The sequence below is a fragment of the Lissotriton helveticus genome, chromosome 2_2 (genome assembly GCF_964261635.1).
Source record: "Lissotriton helveticus chromosome 2_2, aLisHel1.1, whole genome shotgun sequence".
In the NCBI taxonomy this organism is placed as follows: Eukaryota; Metazoa; Chordata; class Amphibia; order Caudata; family Salamandridae; genus Lissotriton; species Lissotriton helveticus.
The window spans coordinates 243,022,861-243,037,378 of record NC_136060.1 but is presented as its reverse complement, the minus strand read 5'-3'; positions in this window follow the sequence as shown (position 1 = coordinate 243,037,378).

Genomic DNA, 14,518 nt, shown 5'->3' with positions numbered 1-14,518 from the left:
ACCGACTGATGTAGGTTACATGGACATTACGCCTCACCATGTCACACTCAAAGCAGGAGTAGTACTTCCACGTATTAGACAATACAAGTTACCACCTGACGCCGAAACAGCATTACTGAAAATAGTTGACGAATTTATTGCACGGGGGGTAGTGGTTGAGACAGTCTCAAATGTATGTAACTCGCCTGTCATTCCTATCCTTAAAAGATCTGATCCTAGTGTATTGCCAGTGTACCGATTGATTATTGACCTGCGAGAATTGAACAAATGTGTAGTACCACAATATCCAGTGGTGCCAGACATTTCTTCATTGTTGACTGCTATTGATTCAGAGGCTACTTACTTTACTGTTATCGACTTGAAGAACGCTTTCTTTAGTGTTCCCATTCACCCAGACAGCCAGTACCTGTTTGGATTTTCATTAAGAGGTCGTAGCTTTGTCTTTACAAGAGCTCCTCAAGGTTTTACAGAAAGCCCTAGTATTTACAGTCAGGCACTAAAAAGACAGCTAGACAGCATTCACATGCCTTCCAACACTGCGTTACTACAGTATGTGGACCATATCCTGATTACAGCACGTTCAGAAAAAGAATGTGAAAATGCATCACTGACAGTCTTACATTTTCTGGCTGACAAGGGGCACAAGGTGTCCCCTTCGAAGTTGCAGTTCTGTGAAAAGCAAGTAGTGTACCTAGGACACTTGCTTTCCAAGGAGGGGAGACAGCTAACACAAGCACGTATACAGCTCATTGCTAACCTTTCACAGCCCAAGACACAAAAGGAAGTACGTGCCTTTATTGGCCTCACTTCATACTGTAGGCAATGGATTCCCCAGTATGCCTTTCTAGCCAAACCACTCATACAGTTAACTACACAGGAGGCAGGGGGGACTGTCCTCCCTTGGACACAAGAACACACCTTGGCATTTGAGGTATTAAAAAGAGCTTTATGTCAAGCGCCAGTGTTAGCGACTCCATGTTACAGCAAACCTTTCATGCTTTTTGTAACTGAAAGAGAAGGAACAGCGTTATCTGTTCTCACACAAGATCAAGCAGGAAAACACAAGCCTTGTGCTTATTTTTCTAGCACACTAGACCCAGTGGCCCAGGCTCTGCCTGCATGCCTGCAATCAGTTGCAGCAACAGCCCTAGCCATAAGACAAAGTGATTCAATAGTGCTGGGTCACCCTCTGACAGTACAGGTCCCACATGCAGTGGAGGTACTCTTAAACAGAACACAAACACAACACTTGACTGTAGCAAGACTGACAGGATATGAACTGACATTATTTCAACCACACATAGAGATCAGACGTTGTAATATTCTGAATCCTGCAACACTTTTGCCCTCAAGTACAGTAAATGCACCATCACATGACTGTGTGGAACTAATGAATATAGTGACAAAGCCAAGACAAGACCTGACAGATATTGCACTTTCAGACCCAGACTTAACGCTCTATGTAGATGGATCATGCATGAGAACGAGTGCAGGAGAGTTAGTAGCAGCCTATGCTGTGACCACTGATAAAGAAGTCATAGAGACACAGAAAATAGACACATTGTCAGCACAAGCAGCAGAGCTCATCGCTCTGACACAAGCCTGCATAAGAGCTAAGCACTTGAAAGTAAACATTTATACTGATTCGCAATATGCCTTTGGCGTTGTTCATGATTTCGGGGTCTTATGGAGGGAGAGAGGTTTCCTGACCTCCCATGGGACCAAGATTCAGCATGGCCAGCTTATTCAAGCCCTGTTAGAAGCCATACATTTACCTACAGCCATTGCTATCCTGAAGTTCAAAGCTCACACCAAAGTTACAGACACCATTTCCCAGGGTAATGACCTGGCAGATCGAACAGCCAGACTTACAGCCCAGACACCAACAGACACGACAAGGACAGAGGTACCATTACTGACAACATGTATGACAGTCAGGGATCCCACTCAAGACGTACTCGACATACAGACACATGCCACTGCAGATGAGATAAAGAAATGGACTGAACAAGGAGGGGTCCAGACTGACCAAGGTTGGATGACTAAGGGAAAAGGCACATGGTTTCTCCCAGATTCCATGGTACAAATAATCATTAACACAGCCCATAGTCCAGCACACTTAGGAGAAAAAGCAATGTTAGACAGCTTACAGAACATCTGGTTTAACAAGCACATGCGTGCCGCAGCAAATCAGAAAGTACGAACATGTATGATCTGTTGTCAGTTCAATCCAGGTAAATGCATCCCGGTGGAACAAGGCGGATTCCATCCTCCTGACCACCCTTTTGAGGTTCTCCAGATGGATTATATCCAAATGGACAGATGTAGAGGTTACAAGTACGTCTTGGTGGTAGTGTGTGCACTATCTAGATGGACAGAAGCTTATCCAGTTCCAGATTATACTGCTGTAACAACAGCCAGACAGTTAGTGCGCGAGTATTTCCCCAGGTATGGATTACCTCGGGTGATCTATTCAGACAATGGCCAGCCATTCTCCTCTGAATTAATGAAACAAGTGTCCCTTCTGTTAGGTTACACATGGAAGTTCCATTGTGTCAGACACCCGGAAGCAGCAGGCCTTGTAGAGAGACATAATCAAACCCTCAAGACAAAATTAGCAAAGGTCTGTGCAGAGAAAGGTGTGGTAAATAAATAAATAATACCTCTATTTTTGAATGGATAAATGAATAACAGATAGCTCAATAAATAAGAGTCAAGATTCGAGGTAGTAGGAGTTTGCAGGTTTAATACAGCATAAAGGACAGGAACAGGACAACCTGCACAGGAATAGGATGACAGGGCCCGGCAGCTGCCGGGGCTGGATCTGGGATGAGCGCGCTAACTTTAATAACAGTACACAAGCATATATACTAAAACAGTTGCATTACAGTGAATACAATAGGCGGAGCAGTGGGTGTGGTCAATAGCAGTCGCGAAAGATAAGGGTGAAAGTGGGTGTAACAAGGCGTATACATAGACATGTGATGTAAACGTAACAGAATATGTCATTAATGGGGCGGAAACATGGAGGGGGCTACCTAAGGAGCCGGGACCTCTAACCTAATGGTGCGCGCAAACTGACAATGACGTGTTACTAGGAGAAGCTGGGGGCTATGAACTCTGTGCTAGGAGCAGAGACTGAAGTCTGGAGAGTCAGGGCGACATGTGCCTAAACAATATCTAGTATCTGATGTTTAGAGAACATGTTGATAGAATCCAAAAGTTATCGGGGTAAAGGCTAACAGACTCTAAGACTGATGCATGCATTATTCTACATGTAGTGCGTGTTGAGGAATATTAAATGACCATAAATACAGTATTTCTCTTACATGGAGACGTAAAGGCTAGACGATGACGGAAACTATTGATGCGATTCAGTAGCTTAGGAATGCAGAGAAGGAGGGCTGGACTGATAACTAGAATCATAACATACTCTTGGCAGACTCAGAGGCAGAGCCAGGCTGAGCCGGGCACTGTGAGGCAGGAAGTAAGTGAAGGGTCGAGGATACAGGTGGGGGCTGTATCGCTCCTCAGCGAGGGTTCAGGAGACAGAAGCTGAATCTGGTGTCCGGGCCCATTTGAGGCCTAGAAAACGGGGACTTTACAATGAAATAACGTGCACACTGAGAAACGTGGCAACGTAACTTTACATAGGCCTAATATTCGTAGTATTCACGAGAACTGGAAACTGCCATACTAGAGATGGACACAACTATAATTGCATCTTAAATCGAACATGGGGAATACATATGCATATTAATCATGCACACATAACATAAGATGGAGGACACGTAGGGACACAGAACATGGCAAAATTTACTTTTCCACATTCCCTCCTTGTCACTACGTTTCCATCAGGAAACATCAATATTCATGATACCATCTATCATTTCATACAGTATCATTTGCTCGTCTCGAATTTTCTTGGAACGGGATTTAGAACGGGACTTGGGACTAGGAATACAAGAAGTAGCACAAATGCCGCAAATCGCGGGGCCACATTGTAAACAGAGGCAGCAACTGAATATGATCGCTACTGCAATACCTAGAAAAGACAATACTTTCCATCCCCAGGCGGAAATTATATTCCAGAACCAACCGGACCATGTCCAGGTGCCTGGATTTTGGTGTAACATATGGGCAATTTTATGGAGTCTGGTTATAGCTGAATAAACAGACGGCGCGTTATTAGGAATGAAAATGCAGCAACTAGATCCGATGACTCTACATGCCCCGCCCCTATCGGCCAGTATGACGTCAAGGACGAGACGATTCTGGAGCACGACAATTCTCATAAAGGATTGCTCCTCGGTTAAATTACCTAGAGCAGAAGTAGTCTCAATCACTACTGCTTCAAGGGTTCTGGTTAATCTACGTATCAGTTTACTATTCACGACAGTACCTAAGTAGGGGAAGACACCTTTATTGATATCTATGTATTGCTCTAGAGCAGTTTCAGTATAATCGACAATCGGGAGGTCTCTTTTGTGTCTAGTATGTACTAGGTGGGAATTCCTATGGTAGTCAGGTGGGGCTAGAAAAACTGGTGGCAGTAGGAAGGCAATGTAACAGGTTCCCTCCCAATCGAGGGGCAGACGAACATATGCGGTCTGACCACAAACAAAATAAGAATGACGTGAAGCTTTGAAAATAGATTTCCTACTGTCACTATACTTGATAATAGTAGTACAATCACTATGTCCTACATGTACGGAACCATTCTTTCGGACACATAATTCACCTTTGACTGGTAGTACTGACATAGCAGGTAAGTCTGGAGTAGAATCAGACTGAACATTTAGGACCATGAAATTCGAAGAATAATTACCTAAGTTATAAACTTCATTCTCTAGATCTAACCCTGTTCTGTGGGGAAGACCTTGCTTGTCTGGAAAACATGTACTGTTAAGAAAAGACATATCATTTGAGGACGACGTTAACGTGGACCATGCTCCACACGAACCATTATGTGAAAATGGATAAGGAAAGAGTGGCAGAACTCCCTTCGGTGTCTGGAAAGGGGGGAGTCGACCACACACCCAACAATTAGTGGCATTGCTGGTCTGGTGTGAATAATGTAACATGCGGATGAAGGAATTATTACGCATAGCAAGACGATATGAGAGTTCATGAGGAGGCAGATCACTAAACGTATGCTCTATTGTAGCAATAGAAGACGTATTTACATGAGGAGCTGGAAAATACAAATAAAATGCATAACCTGTGCAGGTAAACATAAGGCTGAAAAACAATATGAAACTTAGAAAAACGATACATCGGATTGAGTTTTGACTAACTCTCTCACTATGGGGGTCTATTTTATACATGTCAGAAACCGGTCTAACCGTTTCACCTAGGGGAGGACTTAGACAATCAAACTGGCTGACTTATTTTACTAGACCTTAATTTCTTCTTATACTCCTGCTGCGGAGTTTTCTCTAACAGGGAGGGATTCGTATCATAGTCTTTTGCGGGACAGTCCTTAAGAATAGTACTTTGGCAGTCTTTCAAATCCTCGGAAATGTTCTTGGTAACAGACTTCAATCCCAAAAATCTTTTCACATGTGACAAATGGACCCAGCCCTTCCTGCCTTCCAGCTTGACGGCAGTACGGGTGGCCAGGAGGACCTGTTTGGGTTCTTTCCAGCGAGGCTCCAGCGGACTTGAACGATCAAAGTTCCTCACAAGAACCATGCATCCGGGAACGATTTCATGCGGTGCCACCTCGGTATTGTCTGGAAATGCGGCAGCAACCTGTGAACGACAGGAGTTGAGGGCAGACATCAAGGAAGCTAGGTAATCTGTCAGCATATTACTTGAAACATCGGTAATACTTCGAGGTCTAGGTGTACCCCACATGTTAGGGGGGCGGCCGAATACGACCTCGTACGGGGACAAACCTGATCTGGAATGTGCGACCATGCGCATATAAAACAAAGCAACTGGCAGAGCTACTAGCCAGTCTACACCTTTCTCTTTACATACTTTTGCAATTCGAATTTTCAGGGTCTGATTATGTCTCTCTACGAGACCGGCTGCTTCAGGATGGCGTACACAATGGAACTTCCACTGGTACCCTAACAACAGGGAAATGTGTTTCATAAGCTCGGATGAGAATGGTTGGCCGTTATCAGAATATACGACTCTAGGGAGTCCGTAGCGGGGGAAGAATTCACGAACCAACTGCTTGGCAGTGGTCGTGGCTGTGTAATCTGGGACTGGATATGCCTCTGTCCACCTGGACAAAGCGCATACAACTACGAGGACATACTTGAAACCTCGACATCGCTCCATCTGAATATAATCCATTTGGAGGACTTCAAAAGGGTGGTCAGGGGGCTGGAATCCACCTTGTTCCACCGGGACACTTTTACCTGGATTAAACTGGCAACATATCATACAGGTACGGACTTTCTGCTTGGCTGCAGCTCGTAAATGCTTGTTGAACCAAATGTTCTGGATACTATCTAACATAGCTTTTTCTCCTAAATGTGCTGGACTATGTGCGGTATTGATAATGACTTGAACCATAGAATCGGGGAGAAACCATGTGGCTTTACCCTTCGTTACCCATCCCTGATCTGTCTGGACCCCCCTTGTTCGGACCATTTCTTGATTTCATCGGGAGTAGCATGTAACTGGATATCTATGACATCTTGAGTGGGGTCCTTAACTGTCATACAGGTAGTCAGATCTGGAGTGTGTGTCGGTGTCTTATTAACTGGAATGTCTGGTGTCTGAGCTGTAAGCTTGGCTGTGCGATCTGCTAGATCATTACCTTGGGAAATAGTGTCAGTAACTTTCGTATGTGCTTTGCACTTCATGATAGCAATAGATGTCGGTAAGTGTATGGCATCTAACAGAGCTTGAATAAGGAGACCATGCTGAATCTTGGTTCCATGAGAAGTCATGAAACCTCTCTCCTGCCAGAGCACTCCGAAGTCGTGTACGACTCCAAATGCGTAACGTGAATCTGTGTAAACATTAACTTTCAGGTTCTTAGCGTGTATGCAGGCTTGAGTCAGAGCAACTAGCTCTGCTGCTTGAGCAGACAGGGTGTCAATACGGTGTGTTTCTATAACTTCAGTGTCTGTAGTCACTGCATACGCGGCTACTAATTCCCCTGTACTTGTTCTCATACATGAACCATCCACATAAAGTGTCAGGTCGGGATCTGGTAATGGAATGTCTGTCAGATCTTGTCTTGGCTTTGTCATAATGTTAACTACTTCCACACAGTCGTGTGTGGCAGAATTTGAATTAACTGATGGTAACAGTGTTGCAGGATTTAGAACGTTGCAGCGTCTGATTTCTATGTGTGGCTGGAACAGTGTCAATTCATAACCTGTTAAACGTGCAATTGTCAAGTGCTGAGTCTGTGTTCGGTTTAAAAGAACTTCCACAGAGTGTGGAACTTGTACTGTCAAGGAATGCCCTAATACTATGGAATCACTTTGTCTGATAGCTAGAGCTGTGGCTGCAACTGACTTGAGGCACGCAGGCAGAGCCTGGGCTACAGGATCTAGTGTGCTCGAAAAATAAGCACAGGGCTTGTATTGTCCTGCTTGATCTTGTGTGAGAACAGATAATGCTGTACCTTCACGTTCAGTGACGAAAAGTGTAAAAGGCTTACTGTAGTTCGGTGTAGCTAGAACTGGAGCTTGGCATAGAGCTTTCTTTAACTCATTGAAACTAAGTGTATGTTCAGATGTCCAAGGGAGGACAGTCGATACGGCTGCCTCCTGTGTCGTTAACTGTATCAGTGGCTTGGCTAGAAATGCATACTGAGGAATCCATTGTCTGCAGTAAGAAGTGAGGCCGATAAAAGCACGTACCTCCTTCTGGGTCTTGGGCTGAGGAAGACTCGCTATTAACTGGATACGGTCTGGTGTCAACTGCCTACCCCTCTTGGACAGTAAGTGGCCTAAATAGATCACTTGCTGGACACAGAATTGAAGCTTCGAAGGGGACACCTTGTGCCCCATCTCGGCTAAAAAATACAAGACTGTAAGTGATGCTCGTTCGCAAGCACGTCCAGAACGGGCTGTGATCAGTAGATCATCAACATACTGGAGCAGGGCAGTGTCAGTTGGCATGTGAATATTGTCTAGTTGTCTCTTAAGTGCTTGACTGTAAATACTAGGACTTTCTGTGAAACCTTGAGGAGCTCGTGTGAACATATAGCTCCTTCCATTTAAACAAAATCCGAAAAGAAACTGGCTGTCTGGATGAATGGGGACACTGAAAAACGCGTTCTTGAGGTCTATGACTATAAAAAATGTGGCTTCAGAATCAATGGCTGTCAATAGGGAAGAGATATCTGGGACAACTGGGTACTGGGGAATAATACATTTATTGAGTTCTCGAAGGTCAATCACTAATCGATATACTGGGGGTGCATTTGGATCAGTACGTTTCATGACTGGAATGATCGGAGAATTACATACATTGGAGTCAGTTTCTACAACTACTCCTTGAGCCATGAGCTCGTCAATGATTTTGGATAAGGCTGCTACAGCCTCAGGTGGCAATCTGTACTGTCTGATTCGTGGCAGGACTACACCTGGTTTGAGAGTCACACGATGGGGTGTGATTTGCATATAACCTACATCAGTTGGACCTTGCGCCCATAGATGCTGCGGAACATTGGACAATCTCGGATCAAAATCTCGTAATACATAGTGACCCTTGAAGTCACGTAGGAACAATCGTATTCCCTCTGGGGAGCAGCAAATAACTGCACCTAATTCTTTCAGTGTTTTAATACCTAACAGATTTTCTGGACATGACTTCGTAAGTAACAGATCAGTAGTGCGGGACAATGGACCTACTTCTAGAATAACTGGCTTAGATATCTCGTTTACAATAGGCTTTCCTGAAAAACCAAGGGAAACATTTCTAGAGCCTGAGAGCGGAGCCCCTGGAACTTCGGCGTGACTGATGGTCGTCCTACTTGCCCCTGTATCAATCAAAAACTTTCTGTCTTTCCCTAGTACTTGACTATGAACATAGGGACCCTCTTGATCTACAGGTATCTCGATGAGAGGCAAGCCTACCTCCCTCTCTAGGCTGTTTCATGAATATGGCTGATACTCTGGATACTCGGACTGTGCATACTGGTACATCTGCTGTGTAACATGCTGTGTTGCAGCAATAGGCTGCGGTGCTGGAACTGTCTGTTGTGCATTCTGTGGCTGAGAAGTCTGTGAAACTTGTTCTTGTCTAGGCGGACGTGGTCTTTCTTTAGTTTTACCAGTAGCTATATTATGTTTCAGAACTGCACACTCGTTTATATAATGACCTGGCTGTTTACAATAATTGCATGTCCCTTTAACGGGAACTGCAGAATGACTGGCTTGATTCGTACCCCTCTTCTGACTGTCTTGAGGAACAGATTGTGCAACTAGTACTTTCATTTTCGTGTCTTTCATACGTTTTCTCTCGTGATCTTGCTCTTCTCTGATTCTATTCTGGTGGTATTGAAGCATCTGTAACATCTGAGACGGAGTATTAGCTTGCCATGTACTTTCGACTTTCAAAACTCGATTCTTAACTTGTGGACTTGAATTCTCGACTAATTTAGTAACAAAAAGATGAGGGTATGACTCACTACTCGTCTTGAGGCCACTGTTTATAATAAAACATTTCTCAAATCTAGAATAAAAATCACTAGTGTCTTCGTCTTGTTTCTGTTTACAGGCTGAGATTGCATCCCAGTCTTCCTTTTTAGTGGCTAATAACCTTGGCAAAACTTGTATTAACAGTTCTGGTAATTCTTTACATTTCTCTCCTAGACTGGTACCTGGTACTCGTATCTTATCTTCAGCTTCGAGAACTGCCCAATCGATCTTTTTCTCTCCCACCTCCCATTCTTTTTCCTTGAGTTTCTCGTATACCCCTGCGGGCAACAGGACCTTTAACATTTTAATAATATCTGGATACGTGTATTCTCCCATACGGAGCATGTCTTTTAATTCTCGGTGGAACCCTGCTGGATCTTTGTTGTGACAAGGAATTAATTTCTTCATCTCTAAGAGTTCCATCTTTGTAATCGGGGTGTAAACAAACACTCGTTGCATTTCACCATCTGTTGTCCTGACTGGGTGTACTTCTCGTAACGGGTTCTGTCTATCTATGTAAAAGGGTTTACTTTCTGGGGGTGAGACATGAACAAAATGCGGGTTCAAAAACGTTCTATATTTGTGGCGCTGTTCTAGAATGACACTAATTAAATCGGTACCTAGACCTTTCCACCTATACTGGAGTAACTCGTTCAGGACATCATGTAACGGACCTGGATCAGAATGTTGACCCTCATACAGAGTAATGAGGTGCTGGATCATATATATACCCACCAGTCGTTGCTCGGCTGGGGGCAATTTCAGAAACATTTGTGCCACTATCTCGTCTGGAAAAGTGGTAGAATCAGTAATCCATCGGACTGCTGATCGGACTAGTTCTTGTTCATGCATAGTACTTAATTCACTATAACCGATTCGTGACTTCAAAATGTGATCGGTAGCTTGAAATACTTGTTCTAGAGAACCTTGTTCTGGTGCTGGATGATGAAAAACTGTCTTGTGTTCTAGGCATAAATGGCGATCTGGAAATCTAGATTTTCCTACATACGCTATTCTAGTGGGATTCTCGTCGTCTACCTCTTCGGTAGAGTCATTTTCTTTCTCGCTTACTTGTGCTGCTTTACGTTGTTCGTGTAACTTTAGTATTTCTTTACGAATTTTCTTGTACATACTCTCTATACTACTGATAGTCTTGTGCTTACCCTCGGCTATATTATCACTCCACCTTGTCAGGATTCTCATTTTGGCCGGATCTTTAGTCGGGTAGTCTTGTTCTCTTATTAGACAATTAATCAGAAACTTTAATATCATGAGCTGGATCTCAGCTTTCCTTTGAGACATAGCTTCGCCAATACTTTCTGGATCATCCCCTGTACGGATGAAACGATATATTCTGTCTAGATCTCCTTTCATGTCAGGTAGGGTGTCCAAATACCCGGTCACCCGTCTTACACGGATGGAATATATTACTGTACTATCATCACCTGCAACTGGATCATAACGGCATTCAGTAAGAGCTCGTCGGATGTCTGCAACGGACTTATATTTGGGCGTACGCTGTAACGCACATTCATGTAACTCGGCCAACGTTCTACGTTGGTGTGGTGGCGGGGTACCAGGAGGACCTCCTCCTGCGGCCCCTAAACCGGAATCGTCGACTGATACTCGTCGTACCGGTGCGGTGGGAAATTGTAATGTAGGCTGGACCGGGGGTACCGTAGCGGGTACTGCAAAGGGTGCCCCGGTGTCTGGGGGAGCAGGAATTGCCTGATTTACAGGGACTGGCGGAACAGGATTTGCATATTCCGGGACTGTGTCGTCCAAATAGGACGAGATGAAAATATCAGCTGCGGTCGGTTTGTGACGTAGCTTAGTCGGAACTAATGGTGGCGGAAAATTACTGGATGCCTCCGGGGTCGCTTTTGGCAAGCCCTCGGCAAGAAGAGGATACATACCCTTAATAAGGGCATGCCTCTGTCTGTCTGACTGTTCGGTTTTGACTCGTTCACCTATCTCGATTAATTCCCTTTCTTGGGCTCGTTCTAAAGATTCTCTACTTAATTCTGACTTTCTGATTTCTTTTTCGGTTCTCTTATGAGATTCTTTGCGCCATAACTCGATGGCATCTTTCTGTGACTGTCTGGCTTTCTTTTTCCATAATGTTTCTTCTACTCGCATGATGCACTCGGCATCCCACGTACCTGATACGGGCCATCTATACTTTTCCTCTAACTGTTTGGTATACTCTACCCATAAATCTAGATATAATATGGCACTTATGCCATGCTTTTGATACATAAAATGACCTGGACTGTCCCTAGGCGGGACAGGAACTGCTGCTTCTAGCAGACCTTTTCTGGTTTTTAACTGACGTAGTTTAGAAAATAAGGGCATGACTGAACTGTAACCTAGACACAATACGCAATTACAATATACAATGAACACGATAATCACTCCACATTCATACCACGACATTACAATGCATGAAAAACATTTAAAATAACAGTTCGAACAGAATACTACCTGGAATACTGAAAACAGAATACATGAATTTTCTCGAGAAACAGAACTGACTAGAACAGAAACTAGATGTACTGCTAAAACAGTACGAAACTCACCGGTCTCATAAAGAGACACGTTAGGACCCGCATCCACCAAAGTGGACACTTCGTTTTGGGTCTGTGTACCACCAACCCACGGACCAGAGTCAATTAGATTGACCCTGTCTAGATACTACCCCAGCAATGGTACTCACCGGGCAGCAAGAACGGAAGGCCTCGGACTGGACTGGACTGCTTCGACGCCGGACGGACGAACTTCGGACTTCTGTTACGGGTGGGCTTCCGGATACCTCGGACCTTGGACTCTCGGCTTGGGCTCTGGTCGGGACTCGCCGCGTTCCTCCACCGCCTCGTCTGGATGCTGGACCGCCACCTCCGTCTCCTCCGTGGGCCTGAGGGATACTTGAAGCAGAAATATCTGCCGGTGCGCAGAAGAGTTCCGTCACGGCTGCAGAGGGTCAGGGGGCCGGCGTGGCTTCACCGGCGCGTGGGGAAAGGGCAAGTCCCTGTTCGGGGGCCATTATGTGGTAAATAAATAAATAATACCTCTATTTTTGAATGGATAAATGAATAACAGATAGCTCAATAAATAAGAGTCAAGATTCGAGGTAGTAGGAGTTTGCAGGTTTAATACAGCATAAAGGACAGGAACAGGACAACCTGCACAGGAATAGGATGACAGGGCCCGGCAGCTGCCGGGGCTGGATCTGGGATGAGCGCGCTAACTTTAATAACAGTACACAAGCATATATACTAAAACAGTTGCATTACAGTGAATACAATAGGCGGAGCAGTGGGTGTGGTCAATAGCAGTCGCGAAAGATAAGGGTGAAAGTGGGTGTAACAAGGCGTATACATAGACATGTGATGTAAACGTAACAGAATATGTCATTAATGGGGCGGAAACATGGAGGGGGCTACCTAAGGAGCCGGGACCTCTAACCTAATGGTGCGCGCAAACTGACAATGACGTGTTACTAGGAGAAGCTGGGGGCTATGAACTCTGTGCTAGGAGCAGAGACTGAAGTCTGGAGAGTCAGGGCGACATGTGCCTAAACAATATCTAGTATCTGATGTTTAGAGAACATGTTGATAGAATCCAAAAGTTATCGGGGTAAAGGCTAACAGACTCTAAGACTGATGCATGCATTATTCTACATGTAGTGCGTGTTGAGGAATATTAAATGACCATAAATACAGTATTTCTCTTACATGGAGACGTAAAGGCTAGACGATGACGGAAACTATTGATGCGATTCAGTAGCTTAGGAATGCAGAGAAGGAGGGCTGGACTGATAACTAGAATCATAACATACTCTTGGCAGACTCAGAGGCAGAGCCAGGCTGAGCCGGGCACTGTGAGGCAGGAAGTAAGTGAAGGGTCGAGGATACAGGTGGGGGCTGTATCGCTCCTCAGCGAGGGTTCAGGAGACAGAAGCTGAATCTGGTGTCCGGGCCCATTTGAGGCCTAGAAAACGGGGACTTTACAATGAAATAACGTGCACACTGAGAAACGTGGCAACGTAACTTTACATAGGCCTAATATTCGTAGTATTCACGAGAACTGGAAACTGGCATACTAGAGATGGACACAACTATAATTGCATCTTAAATCGAACATGGGGAATACATATGCATATTAATCATGCACACATAACATAAGATGGAGGACACGTAGGGACACAGAACATGGCAAAATTTACTTTTCCACAAAGGCGTGGATTGGATGGTAGCCCTGCCGGTTGCCCTCTTTTACATGCGTATGGTAGCACATTCCAGAACAGGCCTATCTCCGTATGAAGTGGTTTTCGGTAGACCGCCAAATATGTGGGGTACGCCTATGCCCAGAAAGATAACTGATGTTGACAGTAACATGCTGACAGATTGCCTGGCTTCCTTGATGTCTGCACTACTCTCTTGTCGTTCACAGGTTGCTGCCGCCTTCCCTGACAACACACAGGTCAAGGAACACGCCATAGTCCCAGGGGACTTTGTGTGCATCCGGAATTTTGATCGTTCCAGCCCCCTCGAGCCGCGCTGGAAGACCCCGAAGATGGTGCTTCTTACCACGAGGACCGCACTGAAAGTGGAGGGACGCAAGGGCTGGATCCATGCCCATCACGTTAAGCGCTATTTTGGACAATGTGGAACATTCGAAAAGAACATTGACTTTAATGACACAACAGACTTTGTGCCGCCTTTGCTTGAAAAGACCTCTCAGCAAGAGTATAGGTCCAAGCTTAGATCTAATAAGTCAGACGTAGTTTAATTGTTTAAGCCCACCCGGTGGTGAATCGGTTAGACCAGTTTCTGACATGTATAAGATCACATATGAGAATAGCAAGATGAGAGATTGCAAGACACTGCAGATACTGC